This window comes from Podarcis liolepis (genome assembly GCF_965112155.1).
Source record: "Podarcis liolepis genome assembly, chromosome: 6".
Taxonomy (NCBI): Eukaryota; Metazoa; Chordata; class Lepidosauria; order Squamata; family Lacertidae; genus Podarcis; species Podarcis liolepis.
The window spans coordinates 5,779,055-5,794,846 of NC_139559.1; the positions used below are offsets into that span (position 1 = coordinate 5,779,055).

Here is a 15,792-nt window from a genome sequence, read left to right on the forward strand (position 1 = left end):
ACCCTAGGGCTTGCCGATCAGAAGGTTGGCAGTTTGAATCCTCGCAACGGGGTGAGCTCCTGTTGCTCAGTCCCTGCTCCTGCCAACCTAGCAGTTCGAAAGCATGTCAAAGTGCCAGTAGATAAATAGGTACCGCTCCAGCGGGAAGGTGAACGGCATTTCCGTGCACTGCTCTGGTTCGCCAGAAGCAGCTTAGTTATGCTGGCCATACGACCTGGAAGCTGTCTGCGGACAAATGCCGGCTCCCTCAGCCAAGAAAGCGAGATGAGCGCCGCAACCCCAGAGTCATCCGCGACTGGACCTAAAGGTCAGGGGTACCTTTACCTTTAAGGTAGCAACTACAGAAATAATCTCACCAACTGAAAAAAATTGGTTTCCAGGTGGAAAAATCAAAATTGGAAACAGAACTGTTAGATCCCAAAACTAAGAATTTGTCAAGAATATATAACTTGCTGTTGAAATGGAATACTCAGGATGAAATGGTGAAATCAACTATGATTAAATGGGCACAAGATGTAGGACATAATATTATGATTGCTGACTGGGAACAGTTATGGACCACAGGTATGTAGACCACAGCATGTAATGCCCTAAGAGAGAATATAATGGAAATGATCTACAGGTGGTACATGACACCAGTCAAGCTTGCAAAAATATACCACTTGCCCGATAATAAATGTTGGAAATGCAAAGAGACTGAAGGCACATTTTTTCACCTTTGGTGGATGTGCCCAAGGATTAAGACATTCTGGGAGATGATTTATAATGAAATGAAAAAGGTATTTAAATATACCTTTCTGAAGAAACCAGAGGCCTTTCTCCTGGGCATGGTCGGCCAATTGTATGCCACAACAGCAGCAAGAATACTCATCGCGAAGTATTGGAAGACACAAGATCTACCCACCCGGGAAGAATGGCAGATGAAGGTGATGGACTACATGGAATTGGCGGAAATGACTGGCAGAATCCGAGACCAGGGAGAAGAGTTGGTGGAAGAAGATTGGAAGAAATTTAAAGTTTATTTACAGAAACATTGTAAAATTAAGGAATGTTAGAAGGATGTTGGAATGAAATAATGTGGTTTTAGCAGAAATGCTATAAAGGATTAAGAAAAAATAGATTGCTAAATGGTGAAGGAGGGAAAGTAAAGTTACATTATATTAAGATAAAATAGAGGACAAAAATTGGAAAAGATGGAAAGGACTTGCTGAAATAGCTAATTGAACTAGAATACAAAAAAGGGAGGTGTGAGGAGGTCAAGGAAATAAGCAAATGAAAGATAAGTTATGGGAAGATACTTTGTATTTTTTTGTTTCTTTTCTTTTTTTCTCTTTGTTCTTTTTTTATTGCGATGTGATGTCTTGTATCTTTTTAATATGCTTTTTTAAAATTTTTTCTTTTTGTAACCCTTTAAAATTAATAAATAATATTTTAAAAAAAGAATCTCACCAACTGCACTGTGCTATCTACGGACCCTTTTGCTACATTCACACCTTCCCCTGTGCCACACTGTTCTTATTTCAGGCTCAGATTCCACCTGGGGCACTGCTGCCCAGACAGAAGCACTCCTCTCATCTCACAAGGTGATAAATGCCACTTAATTTTCACTTCCTGATTCTGACTGCTTTGCCTGGGAGCAGCCAAAGATGCAAATCGTTTTTGTGCGATTGGGAGTGGGGAGGGGACAACCACTAATAAACGCTCTTTTGTTTCCAAGGCAAACTTGGATAATAAACCACAGCAAACCTGCGGTAACATAGCAGAGAGAAGCAGAGGGTGGCAATTGAGGACACTTGAGGAGGTGTCTTATGGGACTGTAAGCAAGGTGTTGCCAGAATCCCAACTCCCATCAGTCCTAAAGCCACGCTGGCTGAGGCTGATGGGAACTGGAGTCCTTCAACATCTGGAAGGGCAAAGTTCCCCAGCGTTGCTTTACAACAAACCTGTAACGCCAGACCACATTTTTAACCTTACCTTGCAGAATGCGGGAGGATTGCTTAAGCCTTAAGGAGACTTCCCGATTCAGAGCTTACACACTTTTGCCGCTATTTCACATGAGGTTCCACCCCACCTTTGTCACAAGACCAAGGACAAATATACGAAGCCACACCTCTGCGCAATGGTGCAATAACGGAGCCCGGGCAAAGACCCACAAACAGCCACAGAATGCAGGCTAGGAATAAAATGCTGTCCGGTTTGCAAATATTAACAGCTCCTGTTGCATCAGGGAGAACACTCCTGGAACTGAGCTGGCAGTCGCTGTGTTTCCAAAGAAACCTTCTCTCCGAGTTGCCAGCACATGCCTCTCCCCCAGTTCCATCCCACCTCACTCACCCTCTCCCTTTCCCAGCTGCTTTGACTGTTGTTGTTTTTTTAATATATATTTTATTCAGGATTTTCTTGTTTTACAGAAGTGTAGTGCCTCGTATTTTTTTCCCCCATGTAACATTTTTACAAATCTGTTTCATTTGTTGAGGCATTAGGGGGAGAAGAAAAGAAAAAAGAAAAGAGAGGGGGGGTGGAGAGAGGGAGGATGGATAGGGGTGGGGTCGGGTGGCGGTGTTTCTATTATGTTTAATGTATGTAGAGTTTGGTGTCAGCGTTGCTTGTGTTGTACCTCCACAGGCACATACCTCCACATGTGGTGGGAGTGTCCCAAAATCCAACTATTCTGGACAACAGCCATACAAGAAATATGTAAAATAACTAAGCAAGTAATAGACATCACCCCAGAATTGGCCCTACTAAACATCTTCCAAGACAACAATGCCCATTTACACCACAAAGAACTCATAACCCACCTGCTCTCAGCAGCCAGAAGCACCATAACCAGACACTGGAGAGACCTGTCAGGAGTAAGCATGGACCAATGGTACCAAATAGTATGGGAAACAGCCCTACTAGAAAAATTAACCAATAAACTGAAACTGACACGGGAACAAACAGAAGAAGACGCCTTCACCCCGGTATGGCTCCTCTTTATCACATACACAGCCCAACAGGACAGTGACAATAATCCACCAACAGCATACAAATCAATATGGCTAACCTGACCCAAAACACCCACCCACCTCACCCACACACAAAAACAAAGATCACCACAGTCAATCACAAGCAAACAATCACACCCTAGGCCAACCCCAACCTCTCTCACCACCAAAGGAACACAAGTGAACAACACAAGCTGCTTTGACTGTTATCAGTTCTGCACTAGGACAGGTTTTGAGGACGGCTGTCACATAGTCTGAACAGATGCAGGGGAGCAGATCTGAGTGGCTTCTGTTTGTCAAGGCAAGAGGTGCCTGGAACCTGGACTAAATCATAGAAATGGACAGCTGGCAGGGACCCTGAGGGTCATCTAGTCCAACCCCCTGCAATTCAGGAATGTTCAGCTGTCCCTTACAGGGATTGAACCTTGGATCTGTCCACAAGCATCAGTCAGACACAAAGCTTTGTCTTCATCGCTGATGATTCTATCCAGTGTTGGAAATTAGCCAGGCACCAGGCATGGTTTACGACTGGCACAGGTCCAACTGCAATCACGCGGAGATCCCTGGATGCCTGGTTAGCAACAGACATCTCCATCTGGCTGGCCCCTCCAGCTTTCTTAAGCAGCTAAGCAGATGAGCTTAATAATAATAATAATAATAATAATAATAATACATTTTCATTTATACCCCGTCCTTCCTGGTTCAAAAACCGGGCTCAGGGCGGCTAACAACATTGGATTCATTGCATTCATATCCCACCTTTTTCTCCAAAGAATACAGTGGTACCTCGGGTTAAGTACTTAATTCGTTCCAGAGGTCTGTTCTTAACCTGAAGCACCAATTTAGCTAATGGGGCCTCCTGCTGCCGCTGCGCCGCCGGAGCACCATTTCTGTTCTCATCCTGAAGCAAAGTTCTTAACCTGAAGCACTATTTCTGAGTTAGCGGAGTCTGTAACCTGAAGCGTATGTAACCTGAAGAGTATGTAACCTGAGGTACCACTGTACATGGTTCACCTCCCATCCTCAGTTAATCCCTACGACAATCCTGTGAGGTGGGTTAAGAGGCTGTGACGGACACCAAGGTCACCCAGTCAGCTTCATGACTGAAGTGGGGAGTCATGCAATCTCCTGGGTCCTAGTCTGGTGCTCTAACCACTATACCACACTGTTTGCCTAGAGTAATTTGGCCATGGGGCAGCTCTATAAATTAAGTAGGTAAATAAATACAGGGGATGCAAAATGCCACTTTCGAGAAGGATCTGAAATATTTTCCTGGAAGCTTGAATTTCTTTTATTCTAGATTGTTTCATTTGATGATTTGACGTGCTATAAACTGCATGGAGATTTTATCTTTAAAATATGAAGTGGTTATAGAAATGACATGAATAATAATAAAAATTAATACAGTGGTACCTCGGGTTACAGACGCTTCAGGTTACAGACGCTTCAGGTTACAGACTCCGCTAACCCAGAAATATTACCTCGGGTTAAGAACTTTGCTTCAGGGTGAGAACAGAAATCGCGCGGCGGCAGCAGCAGCGGGAGGCCCCATTAGCTAAAGTGGTGCTTCAGGTTAAGAACAGTTTCAGGTTAAGAACAGACCTCCAGAACGAATTAAGTTCTTAACCCGAGGTGCCACTGTAACTCTACGATTCTATGATTCTATCCTAGTTTCTAACACTGCTTCCCTCCCCTATGGTCCCCGCATTCAAATTGTTGTCAAGCGGGTTCTCTTTGCTACGATACGGAGGATTCCCAACGCTTCCTTCCTAACTTATCACCCTCTGGCACTCGCATTCGTGCTGCTGAGCACCGCTGGGCCCAAGAGTGGTGCATAAATAATCAATAAGAGGTAGCTTATAATAAAATCTCTGCAACACTCTTCACTCTCCCCAGGGTGTCTCTCTGTCCAGCACACAGAGAACGGCTCCTTTAGCTCTGGAGAGCAGATAACAGAAATATTGGGTGTGGAAACACAACCGTATTTAGGGAGCAGACTTTGAGCATGAAATATCAAGATACAATTTCTTAGCTCCTGGTCATCTAGCGGAAGTAACTTAAGGAACAACGGGTGTTGTGCAGGAGGGGGAATAATAGGATCCTGAACTTTATCTTCTTTGTGGCGGGGGAGAAAAAAGGAGGATACGCATTTCTGGAACTCGGAAGTCAGCCCCCCCCCCCTGTTTGAAACTTAATTGCGCACTGATAACTGGTGGGTGTGAACAAGCGCTCACTGTTTGGCACACCCCAAAGCAGAACTTATCAGCACAACCACAACTCTTTGCAAAGCCGCAGCTGGGCATCCCAAAAACAGAAGCTGCAATTTTGTACAGGTTCCCACGTTACATGATGTCAACATTCAGAGCCTTTGCCTCTGGCGCTGCCTACCCCTGGGATTTGCCCTTAGGGCTGAAATGGTTTCCCACACCCTGGTCTAGAGAGTCCCTCATTCTGGCATTCCCCACCCCCAGGCTAAATTGTCCCCCTTCTCCACACACACAAAGGCCTGCACATGGAATGCAAGCAGCCGAAAAAATGAACCCCTACATCCTAGTAATGCAAGGCGGGGAAAAGCCCAGGGCTTCTTTTTTCTGCAGAAGGTTTTCCCGTTCCTTAACTTCACCAGTCAGCGATACTGAGGATCGGATGGCTTTGCAAACTGCAAATACAGCGTTGTGCAATCCTAGCAGTCTCCGGGTTATTAGCTTCACTTGGGGGAAGACAAAGTAAAATAAACATGCTGTCATTTTCTGATGCAACCGTCTGCATTTGAACCGGGGGGAAGAGGAGCAAAATGGCAGGGAAGTCACTGCTGTGCGATTGCACCAGCAGAGCCATATATTCTACCTTAGATCAAAATCTATAAATTATCTTTGTTGGGTTTCCATATTCCTATCTGTATCTCTCTCTCCTCCCCCCACCGATGATTGTGGGGGGTTTCCTCCCCCCCCCCCCCCGCTTGCATCCACGAGCAGAACCAGGACTAAGTTCATAGTGAAGTTACAGCTTACGTGTCTTGTTAGTTCTCATGCAATTTTTGTTTAATTGAAAAACCTCCGCTGCTGGTGGGGTTAGGTGGATAAAGGCACTCGATTCCTGCAATGCAGAGGGTTGCACTAGATGATCTTCAGATGTCCCTTCCAATTCTACAATTCCATGATTCCCCACTGAATCACTACTACTGCCAGCAGTTCAGCCTCCCTCCTGCTTCAGCATGTCTGCCTGCGCATTACACGCAAGTAATGCACAAACAGAAATTATTGTGTGGAGTGGGGGTACATTTGTAATTCATTTCAGACGCTTCAACCTGCTTTGCAAACAGCTTCTGAGCTTTGTTCAAATACAGTGGTGCCTCGCAAGACGAAATTAATTCGTTCCGCGAGTTTTGTTGTCTTGCAATTTTTTCCGTCTTGTGAAGCACGGTGTCGGGAAAGTTTTGGAAAAGCTTCAAAAATCACCAAAGTCTTTAAAAACCTCAAAAAAGACTACCACACCGCGTTGTATGAGTTGCTCCTCGAAGTCAAGTCGCAACTGTATTAACGGTGTTAAGAAAAAGGAAACAAACTTGCAAGACATTTCCGCCTTGCGAAGCAAGCCCATAGGGAAAATCGTCTTGCGAAGCAGCTCAAAAAACAAAAAACCCTTTTGTCTAGCGAGTTTTTTGTCTTGCGAGGCATTCGTCTTGCGAGGTACCACTGTACAGGCAGTATTAAAAAAAAACAACTTTCCACATAGCGTTTAAAAATAGGACGAGCCCTTTTGTGATCACTGTCTAGCAACCACGTCAACCGGCAACGTCAAAAGTCTGAAAAGTGAGAAATTCATTGTGGATTTCAGGAAAGGGGGAAGAGTCAAGGCGTTGTGGGGCAATTACTATTGTGTTTTCCAGCCCTCCAGATCAATGGGGGAAATGTTGAAAATAAAGTTTTTGTCTGTTCCAGCAAAGCTAACAACTGGACACCACAGTAAATATATAAGCCTGTTACCGTAATGATTTCTTATGGCAGCTTGAAGACTGATATAATTATTGTGGCATCTGGGTCTCTGGACTAAAAAGCCCACTTTGCCAGATGAAAGGAGAGAGAGAGAGGGTGGCTTTGCAGCTGGCATGCCGGTCTAGACTTGGGAAGACCCCGATTCGAATTCCCACCTTCCTGCAAAGCTCCTTAGAAACAGCCTAACCTACCTCTCAGGGCTGTTTCTAAGGACAAAATGCAGAGGGGAGTGAAGAGGATGACCCAAAGTCACAAAGCTGAGTGACCTAACTCACAGGGATGGTGTGAAGATAAAACAGACAAGGGAAGAACCATGAATGCTACCCTAAAATCCTTGAAAGAAAGGGAGATTGCAAATATATTCATATTATTTTGGGGGGAGCATGTTTTTACACAATTTTGTGAGAGGCAGTGTTGTGTAGTGGTTAGAGCAGTGCTTTCCAAACTTGGTTCTCCAGCTGTTTTTTTGAACTACAACTCCCATCATCCCTGACCACTGACCCTGGTAGATAGGGATGATGGGAGTTGTAGTCCCAAAACAGCTGGAGATCCCAATTTGGAAAGGGCTGGGTTAGAGTGCCAGGACTATGACCTGAGAGACCGGGGTTCAAATCTGCACTCAGCCATGCAGCTCGCTGGGCAACCTTGGGCCTGTCACTCACTCGCCACCTAACCTACCTCCCAGGGCTGTTGTGAGGATAAATGGGGAGGAGGAGGAGGATTACGTAAGCCACTTTGTGCTCCCTTAAAGGTGGGGTGGAAATGTAACAAAACCACAAACCCAAAAAATAAGCTCAGGCAGCAGTTGGGTGGGTGGGGAATACATGAAAATCCTTCCTGCCGCAATGTGCAAGCTTTCGGCTGCCACAGAAGTCCTTGTTGCTGCTGCAGCAGCAGCCCAGCCAGACTCTGCTACGTCACCCTGTTGTTGTTCAGCCTTCAGAATAAACACTGAGCCTTGGGAGGAAGGACAGCCCTGAACAGATGCGGGCAAGTCTTGCCTGGCAACCTGAGCCACCTCGAAACCTGGAGGCAGTTCGAAGAAAAGCAAAAACAAACCCACAGATTGGGGGAGGAGGGGGGGGAGTGACCTTGGAAGGCTCACAATGGATGGGGCTGGAGCGATTTCCTCAGATGCACGCAGAGAAGACCAATGTCTGGCAAAGTCCACAGGGGCAGAAGCACACCTGGCAGGTTTGCAGGATCCCCGCCCCCCAGCTGCTCTGGACTGTGCCCTCCAGATGTCTGGGCCATGCCCTGGGGGGGCGACTGGGGGGAGTTGTGTTCCAAAACATCTGGAGGGTGCCAGCTTGGGGGAGGCTGCAGGGCGCAGGAACATATCTACCTGAATAGAGACCAGTATACATCTTTTCTATTAAAAAAAATATTTTAAGGACGGCAAAAGGTCAAGGGAGGAGAGAGGCTGTGCTGAGAAACACCTCTCGCTCTGCGGAAAGATGAGAGAGATGCCGTCTCGGGGAGTTCCGCCGGCTGATCTCATCACCTGTACGGAGACTAACACAGAGACGCGCCGGCAGCTCCGCGCGCTCCGAGGGCCCACCAGCCTCCCTTCCTCCGTGCCATCCTAGGGATTGGATCGGCGCAAGAAAACCCGCTTTGCCGGATCGCGCCTGGCGCTCTCAACTCTCCCTTCCTTTGTCTCTCCTTTTCTCTTCTCTCTTTTGTGGAGAGGCAGGGAAGGGAAGCAGAGACGCGGCAGATCCCAGATCCCTGGAGTGGGGATGGAGAGCGCATCCCGGCACCAGGCTAGAAGCGGCACCGTCCATTCCCACGTTAATACCTTCTCTCCCTCGCCCGCCACGGGGTCCGCAGCAAGCCCGTCCCAGCCTGCGCTCGCCACGTGGGGAGTCCCGACTCTCCCCCTCCCCATCCCCGCAACAAAAGCTCCCCGATCCGCAACTCCGAGCAGCCAGCAGCCTCCCCGTTCCAAGCCCCCGGGGGAGGGTTGGATTCAGACGATCGGGTTGGATTCAGACACGGGTCGTGCCGCCGGTCCGGTTCCCACGCGAGATCCAACCTCCCTAGGAGCAGGAGGGTGGTGGGGAGAGATGGGGGCGGCCGAGATCATGCCCCCCCTGGAAACGCCGGCGGAGGAAGCGCCCGTTCAACCTGCCCCGCGCCGAGCCTTACCGTGGGAACGCGTCCGAATCGCGATGCGCGTCCGATGCCCGCGACCAGCCTTGGGATGAAGTTGAGGGCGGACGGAAAGATGCGCAGGTGGAGGGGGAGGCAGCCGGAGAGTTATTTAAAGCCCGGCCACGGTTTCGTTTTCTGGGGCCTCGCCGCCGCCAAACCTATGGCAGCGCTTCTCGGAAATTACATCAGGCGGTGCTCCAGCCCCGGGGCGGGGCAGCCCGGCAAGCCGCGCCCGCCCCTGCTCGGCCCCGACGGCGCAGCCAGACCCGCGCAGCCGGCTGCCTCTGCGCGCCTCCGCCTTTCTGGAGCAAGTCGGGGCATTGCGCGGACGCGATGGGTTCCCGGCGCCAGGATGACCCGGGAGGCCTTGCGTCGTGCTTCGGCGCGGGGCCCTTGCCTCTCCATCCTATGTCTTCTTTTAAATGGATAGACAGCAAATTTGCAGTGCAATAATAATAAGTTAATAAGAATAAGTTGCAGGTCGAAAGCTCATACTGTACCAATAACAAACTTACTTGGTCTCTAAGGTGCTACTGGAAGGAATTTTTTTTACAGTGGTACCTCAGGTTACATACGCTTCAGGTTACAGACTCCCCTAACCCAGAAATCGTGCTTCAGGTTAAGAACTTTGCTTCAGGACGAGAACAGAAATCGTGCTCCGGCGGCGCGGCAGCAGCGGGAGGCCCCATTAGCTAAAGTGGTGCTTCAGGTTAAGGACAGTTTCAGGTTAAGAACGGACCTCCGGAACGAATTAAGTACTTAACCCGAGGCACCACTGTATTTTGTTTCTTTTTTTTATAATAATATTTATTAGTTTTCCAACATATTGAACACAGCACTACAAAAAACCAAAAAAGAAAAAGCATACAATAATACAATACAATACAAAAAAGCTGCAAAACACTAACATACAACTAACAAAACAAAACAAAACCATTTAAAACACAGTCCAATTTCAATATCTTATCTTTCTTTCACTAATTTCCACGACCTCCTCACACCTCCCTTTTTGTATTCCACTTCTATTAATTATTTCAGCAATTCCTTTCCATCTTCCTCTGTTTTCTATCCTATAATTGTCTTAACACATTCTAACCTTATTTTTCCCTTTAATTGTTTCAAAGTACAGTTTCCCAACTGTATTTTGTTTCAACTACGGCAGACCAACATGGCTACCTACCTGTAACTAGGTCTCTCCTGGGTCATTGTTCCAGTATATGGTGGGCTGGGGGAGTGATCAGCATTCAAATCAAACAAGGAATAAGCAAAATGACCACATGATATGTTCACAGTGGGCATAAGAGCCAACTCCTAGGGGCTGAGGTCCCTTCGCCCCCCCCCAATAAAATATTTGGCCCCCAAAGTTGATGGGCATTGCCATTCAAATAGCGTGTGCTCATTGCATCTTGTGATCAATTGTTGGGGGGGGGGCAATATTTTATTCAAGTTGGCTCCCCACGTTGGGGAAAAGATTCCAGCAATACAGGGGTTGGACTAGATGACTCAAGAGATTCCCTTCCAACTCTTCTTGTTGTTTACTCGTGTCTGCCTCACCGTGACCCCCTGGACCAGAGCACGCCAGGCACTCCTGTCTTCCACTGCCTCCCGCAGTTTGGTCAGACTCATGTTTGTAGCTTTGAGAACACTGTCCCACCATCTTGTCCTCTGTCGTCCCCTTCTCCTTGTGCCCTCCATCTTTCCCAACATCAGGGTCTTTTCCAGGGAGTCTTCTCTTCTCATGAGGTGGCCAAAGTATTGGAGTCTCAGCTTCAGGATCTGTCCTTCCAGTGAGCACTCAGGGCTGATTTCCTTCAGAATGGAGAGGTTTGATCTTCTTGCAGTCCATGGGACTCTCAAGAGTCTCCTCCAGCACCATAACTCAAAAGCATCAAATCTTTGGCGATCAGCCTTCTTTACGGTCCAGCTCTCACTTCCATACATCACTGCTGGGAAAACCATAGTTTAACTATACGGACTTTTGTTGGCAAGGTGATGTCTCTGCTTTTTAAGATGCTTGGAAAGGCATAAGCAGGGGCAAAAGCTAGTGTGGGGTAGTGCTTAGAGTGTTGGACTAGGGCCTGGAAGAAAGTGACCCATAGCGAACTATAAGTGGGTTTTCTGCTATTTTCCACATTAGAATGGAGGTCAATAGTAAAAGTGATAGGCAGACCCCATTAATTCTGCTTTTGTTCCCACTCCAAGGTCTTTCCCTACTGAGGTCTGCAAGGGCAACACAGTCTCTCAAGGGTATCATAGAATCACAGAACTGCAGAGTTGGAAGGGTCCCCGGGAGTCATCCAGTCCAAACCCCTGCAATGCTGGAATCTCAACCCAAGCATCCATAACAGATGCCCTTCCACCCTCTGCTTAAATACCTCCAAGGAAGGATGGCCCATGTTCAATACAGTGGTACCTCTGGATGCGAACGGAATCCGTTCCGGAGCCCTGTTCGCATCCTGAGTAGAACGTAACACGCGACTGTGCGTCTGTGCATGCGCGGGTCACGATTCACCACTTCTGCGCATGCACATGACGTCATTTTGAGCATCTGCGCATGTGCAAGTGGTGAAACCCGAAAGTAACGTGTTCCGTTACTTCCGGGTCGCTGCGGAGTGTATCCTGAAAACGCTCAACCTGAAGCATATTTCACCCGAGGTATGACTGTACCACAATGGGGAATAGCCCAGAATAATATGTGCATCTGTTGGGGCAACAAGAATGGCTTAGCTTAGTGAAAAGTCCTTTTGCTTGAGAGAATTGGCAAGATAATTATAACCACGGTTAAATACACACACACACACACACACACACACACACACACACACAACATACGTGGAAGAGCAATCACGCAAGGCGTAAGAGAGCCTATGACACAGGAGGCAAAGTGGGTTTTTCTGAAGGGAAGCCCCCTCACCTGTTCTCTGAGCTGACATTGCAGGTTAGGCCTCAGTCATGCATGGCTGGCATAATAAACTCAGCGGAAAGCTGAGTTTCAGGAAGACCAGAATGCTTGTCTAGTAACAGGTTCAAAATACTGCAACCACTCTCAAAGATAGGAAACCAAAAACTGTATGTAAAGCGCAGCCACACACAGTTAAAAATAGGAAGAGGGAGCAAGACATGAAACCTACAATTAGTAGGAAATCACCTCCAGCAAGTTGAAATGTGTGGGTCAGGTGGGCAGCAACAGCAGCAAGGAAAGGAGGGGGAAAAGGAGCCCTTGAGAAGGACTTTGCGAAGGAAGCAGCAACAGGCAGAGAGGCCTGGAAGGGACGGCAGCAAGGACCTCTGCTTCACTGGGCAGGTACCCAGAGAGGCAGGAGGACGATGAAGGCAAAGCAGGAGAAATAATGGATTCAGGACCCCCAACAGCTGGATAGCTGATAATGCCAAGGTTGCAAGTTTGATCCCCGTGTGGGACAGCTGTGTATTCCTGAATTGCAAGCGGGGGTGGACTGGATGATCCTCGGGGTCCCTTCACTCTGCGATTTGATGATTCTAATTCTGTTCTCAAACTTCAGGCAGCAAAGTGGTTCTCAGCAAGGAATGCTTCAGCCGAGCACATGGTATCGCAGTCAGAACGGGAATGGGCTTCAAAGAACAGAAGCATTGTATTGTATAAATATAAGTTTGTAGGGAGGTAAAAAGAAAGTATATAAGAAACATGTAACTGTGCGGTATAAAGTAATGGATAGACAAAGTACAGTGAGATTAATTGGAAGTGAGTTTTAAATTTCTTTTCTATAAATTTTATAATTGTGTTCAATAGCAGGAGTATATATGATGATTCTTTTATAGTGTGGTGGTTTGTTTGATTTTTCTGTTGTTTGTTTGATTGTATGTTTGTTTACTTGTATGTACACCTGTTTTTCATAAATGTATTTATTTTAAATTAATAAAGATTTTTTTAAAAAAAGAATAGAAGCACTGGTACCCATTCCCACCCCACTTCACCATTCCTCCCCTTTTCTTCCTAGCCTGACATTGTATGCAACACTAATGTCTTGCAACAAATGAAACTGATCTGTAGAAAACGCAGCTTGAAAAGAGAGACAACACATGTATTTTTGCAAACTAAGAAATCATATATATATATATATATATATATATATATATATATATATGCTTTCGTAGATTTTCACGGGTACAGGAATGCAGGTTTTGGTGTCTTCGGGTGTCTTCCCGTGTAAGAGTTGGGGTGTCTAGGCGACGTTTCGACGAGGTCTCACTCGTCATCATAGCACCAGCCTGAAGATGACGAGTGAGACCTCGTCGAAACGTCGCCTAGACACCCCAACTCTTACACGGGAAGACACCCGAAGACACCAAAACCTGCATATATATATATATATATATATATATATATATATATATATATATAATCCATGCACTTCCTTTAGGCTAGCATCCTTTGGCAGGATGGAGAGCCCCTCCCCTCCCCTTGGTTGGGCTACTCTTTTGTCTCTTTACGGAGATGAGTGGTCTTCATAATCCTTTCCCCAGTGTGATTGAATTTGGGCTCTAGGTTAATGGGCCCATCACTGGGAGGGGCACCCTATTGTTAGGTTGGCTTGATGGGATTACCTTTGAACCAAGGTGACCTTGAATGACTACATCAACTTCCATTCAACTACTGTATATCTATCTCTCTTGGGAATTGTTTCCTCCCTGCTTTGACTGTAGACTGGAAGCCAAACCAAAGCCCTTTAAACTAGTATCTGGATGGAGTTTCCCCCCAGGCTCTTGTAGCCAGCAACCAGCCAATAATTTGCATCGCAGCAAATAAATAAATAAAAAGGGGAGGGAATAAAAAGCAGGCTGTTTTTAAAAGCTAGTTTGCCTTGCTTTGCTTCAAAGGAAGAAATGTGGTGGGGGCAGAGCACCTTGTGATGGTCAGCTGCTTATTGATAGGGTGGGGGTACAACCAGGGGTACCGTATGTGAGGATCAAGAAGGTGATCCTGCAGAAATAAACTGTTGCCTTTACAAGGAAAAAAGGAGGAGAGATAAGCAATTGCAAGAGAAACACCACCCAAAAGAGGTTTGGGAGTTGCATCTAGGCACCCACCCCTAGTTGGATGTGAGAATTTATATGCCTTTATTTTTACGCTTGAACATCAAAACCGCCAAGTACTTTATATAAAATGCACATTAAATTATCCTGCTCAGTAATTTGGGGCTGTGATCCTCACTGACTTCGGACTGAGCCTCCTTCAATTCTACAGGGCTTCTGAGTAGACACAATCAGAATTAAAATGTGAAATCAGCTGAAGGGTGGCAATACAAGAAGGGTTCTTTTCTGCAATGACTCCCCGTTTGTGGAATTCTCTCCTTCATTATATATCTTCAGTTACATTACATATCTTCCTCTATAACCAGGCCTTTGGCTAATTAAACAATCGATGGCCTTTTAAATTGGGGGTGGGGTTGTTATTTGTTATGTATTTTTGTGTTTTTATACTGTAAACCGCCCTGCGATCTAAATTTAATAATGATGTATTTACTTCATTCCGATCTTTGGTTGCATTACTTTGCTTTACTCCGATTTTATAATTTCCGTAAACCGCTTAGGGATTCTTGCTGAAACTGTTAAGCACAATTAAAATTCTGAATTAATAACTGAAATATAAGATGAACAATGTTCAAGTCATTGTACCTAGTATAAAATCCCCCCAAATAGCTCACAGTCCGCATTAGATGAAAGAAAAGTGGGGGAGAGAGGGGGTTTGCAAATTAATAATAAAATTGTAGAACTGTAGAAATCTTTTGCCTAATGTGGGGCTTGAACGCCTGACCTTGAGGTTAAGAGCCTTGTGGTCTACTGACTGAGCTACCCCTTTGCATGGATCTGAGTGGTCACTTGGGTCCTAGATGCTGAGATGCAGTTGCGGTTATTTATTCCGGTTCACGGAATAAAATACAGGATTAAAAACAAGTAAATGAGTAAAACGAAACAGCAAAACAATACCCCTTCCCTTTCCACACATTTAAAAGACTGTAGAATATTAGTCAGCCAAGTCATTACTGACACATCCAAACTGTTTTGATCCATTCCCTTTCTTCCTGCAGGGCTGGGTTCTATTTTCCCTTTCCATTTAGCAAGGCAAGCCTCCACAGCCCTAGTCCATTTCGCTTTGTAATTGTCCTGAACTTTCCTTTCTCCCAGGCATTCTCAAACCGTTGCAAGGAATTTCCCGCAGAGGAAAATGTCGGGAGTCTGATGCAAGAAACCTTGAAAGTGAACTGAAGACCCTCAAAAGAAAAGCAAACACAATCCAGTCCTGTAACCTGCAAATTTATTTTATGCCCATTTCACTTATCTTTTCCTGCTGCGGATTTAGCTAGTGTCCTCTCGTAATATTGCTAACCTGCTCATTTATAGACATTTGCATTCTGCTTTTCCTCCAAACTAGGGCTCCAGGCAGTGAACATCATTCTTCCTTTCCCCTTCTATCCTGAAAAGGGCTGTGTACACACACTCACTGATGTTTTGGGAAGCAGGGAGCCCATATGGCCAATGCTAGCTTGCCCTCCATATTTATCCTGTTTTTTCTTATATGTACCACATTTCAATGTGTTCACCCCCCAAACCAGCTTCGATCTGAATTCAGAGAAACGAACTAGCACGTTAAGCCTATACTGTACTGTACA

General features: G+C 46.1%; 1 protein-coding gene across 1 annotated transcript in view; it reads right to left on the minus strand.

Moving 5' to 3' along the window:
• The window catches only part of HELZ2 (helicase with zinc finger 2), a 51,428-nt gene extending 42,115 nt beyond the window's left edge, over nt 1–9,313 (minus strand). The window contains exon 1 of the mRNA XM_083507294.1: nt 9,137–9,313. The gene's annotated coding sequence lies outside the window, so the exon portion shown is untranslated. The remainder of the gene's footprint in view (nt 1–9,136) is intronic.
• Nucleotides 9,314–15,792: the final 6,479 nt, after the last annotated feature.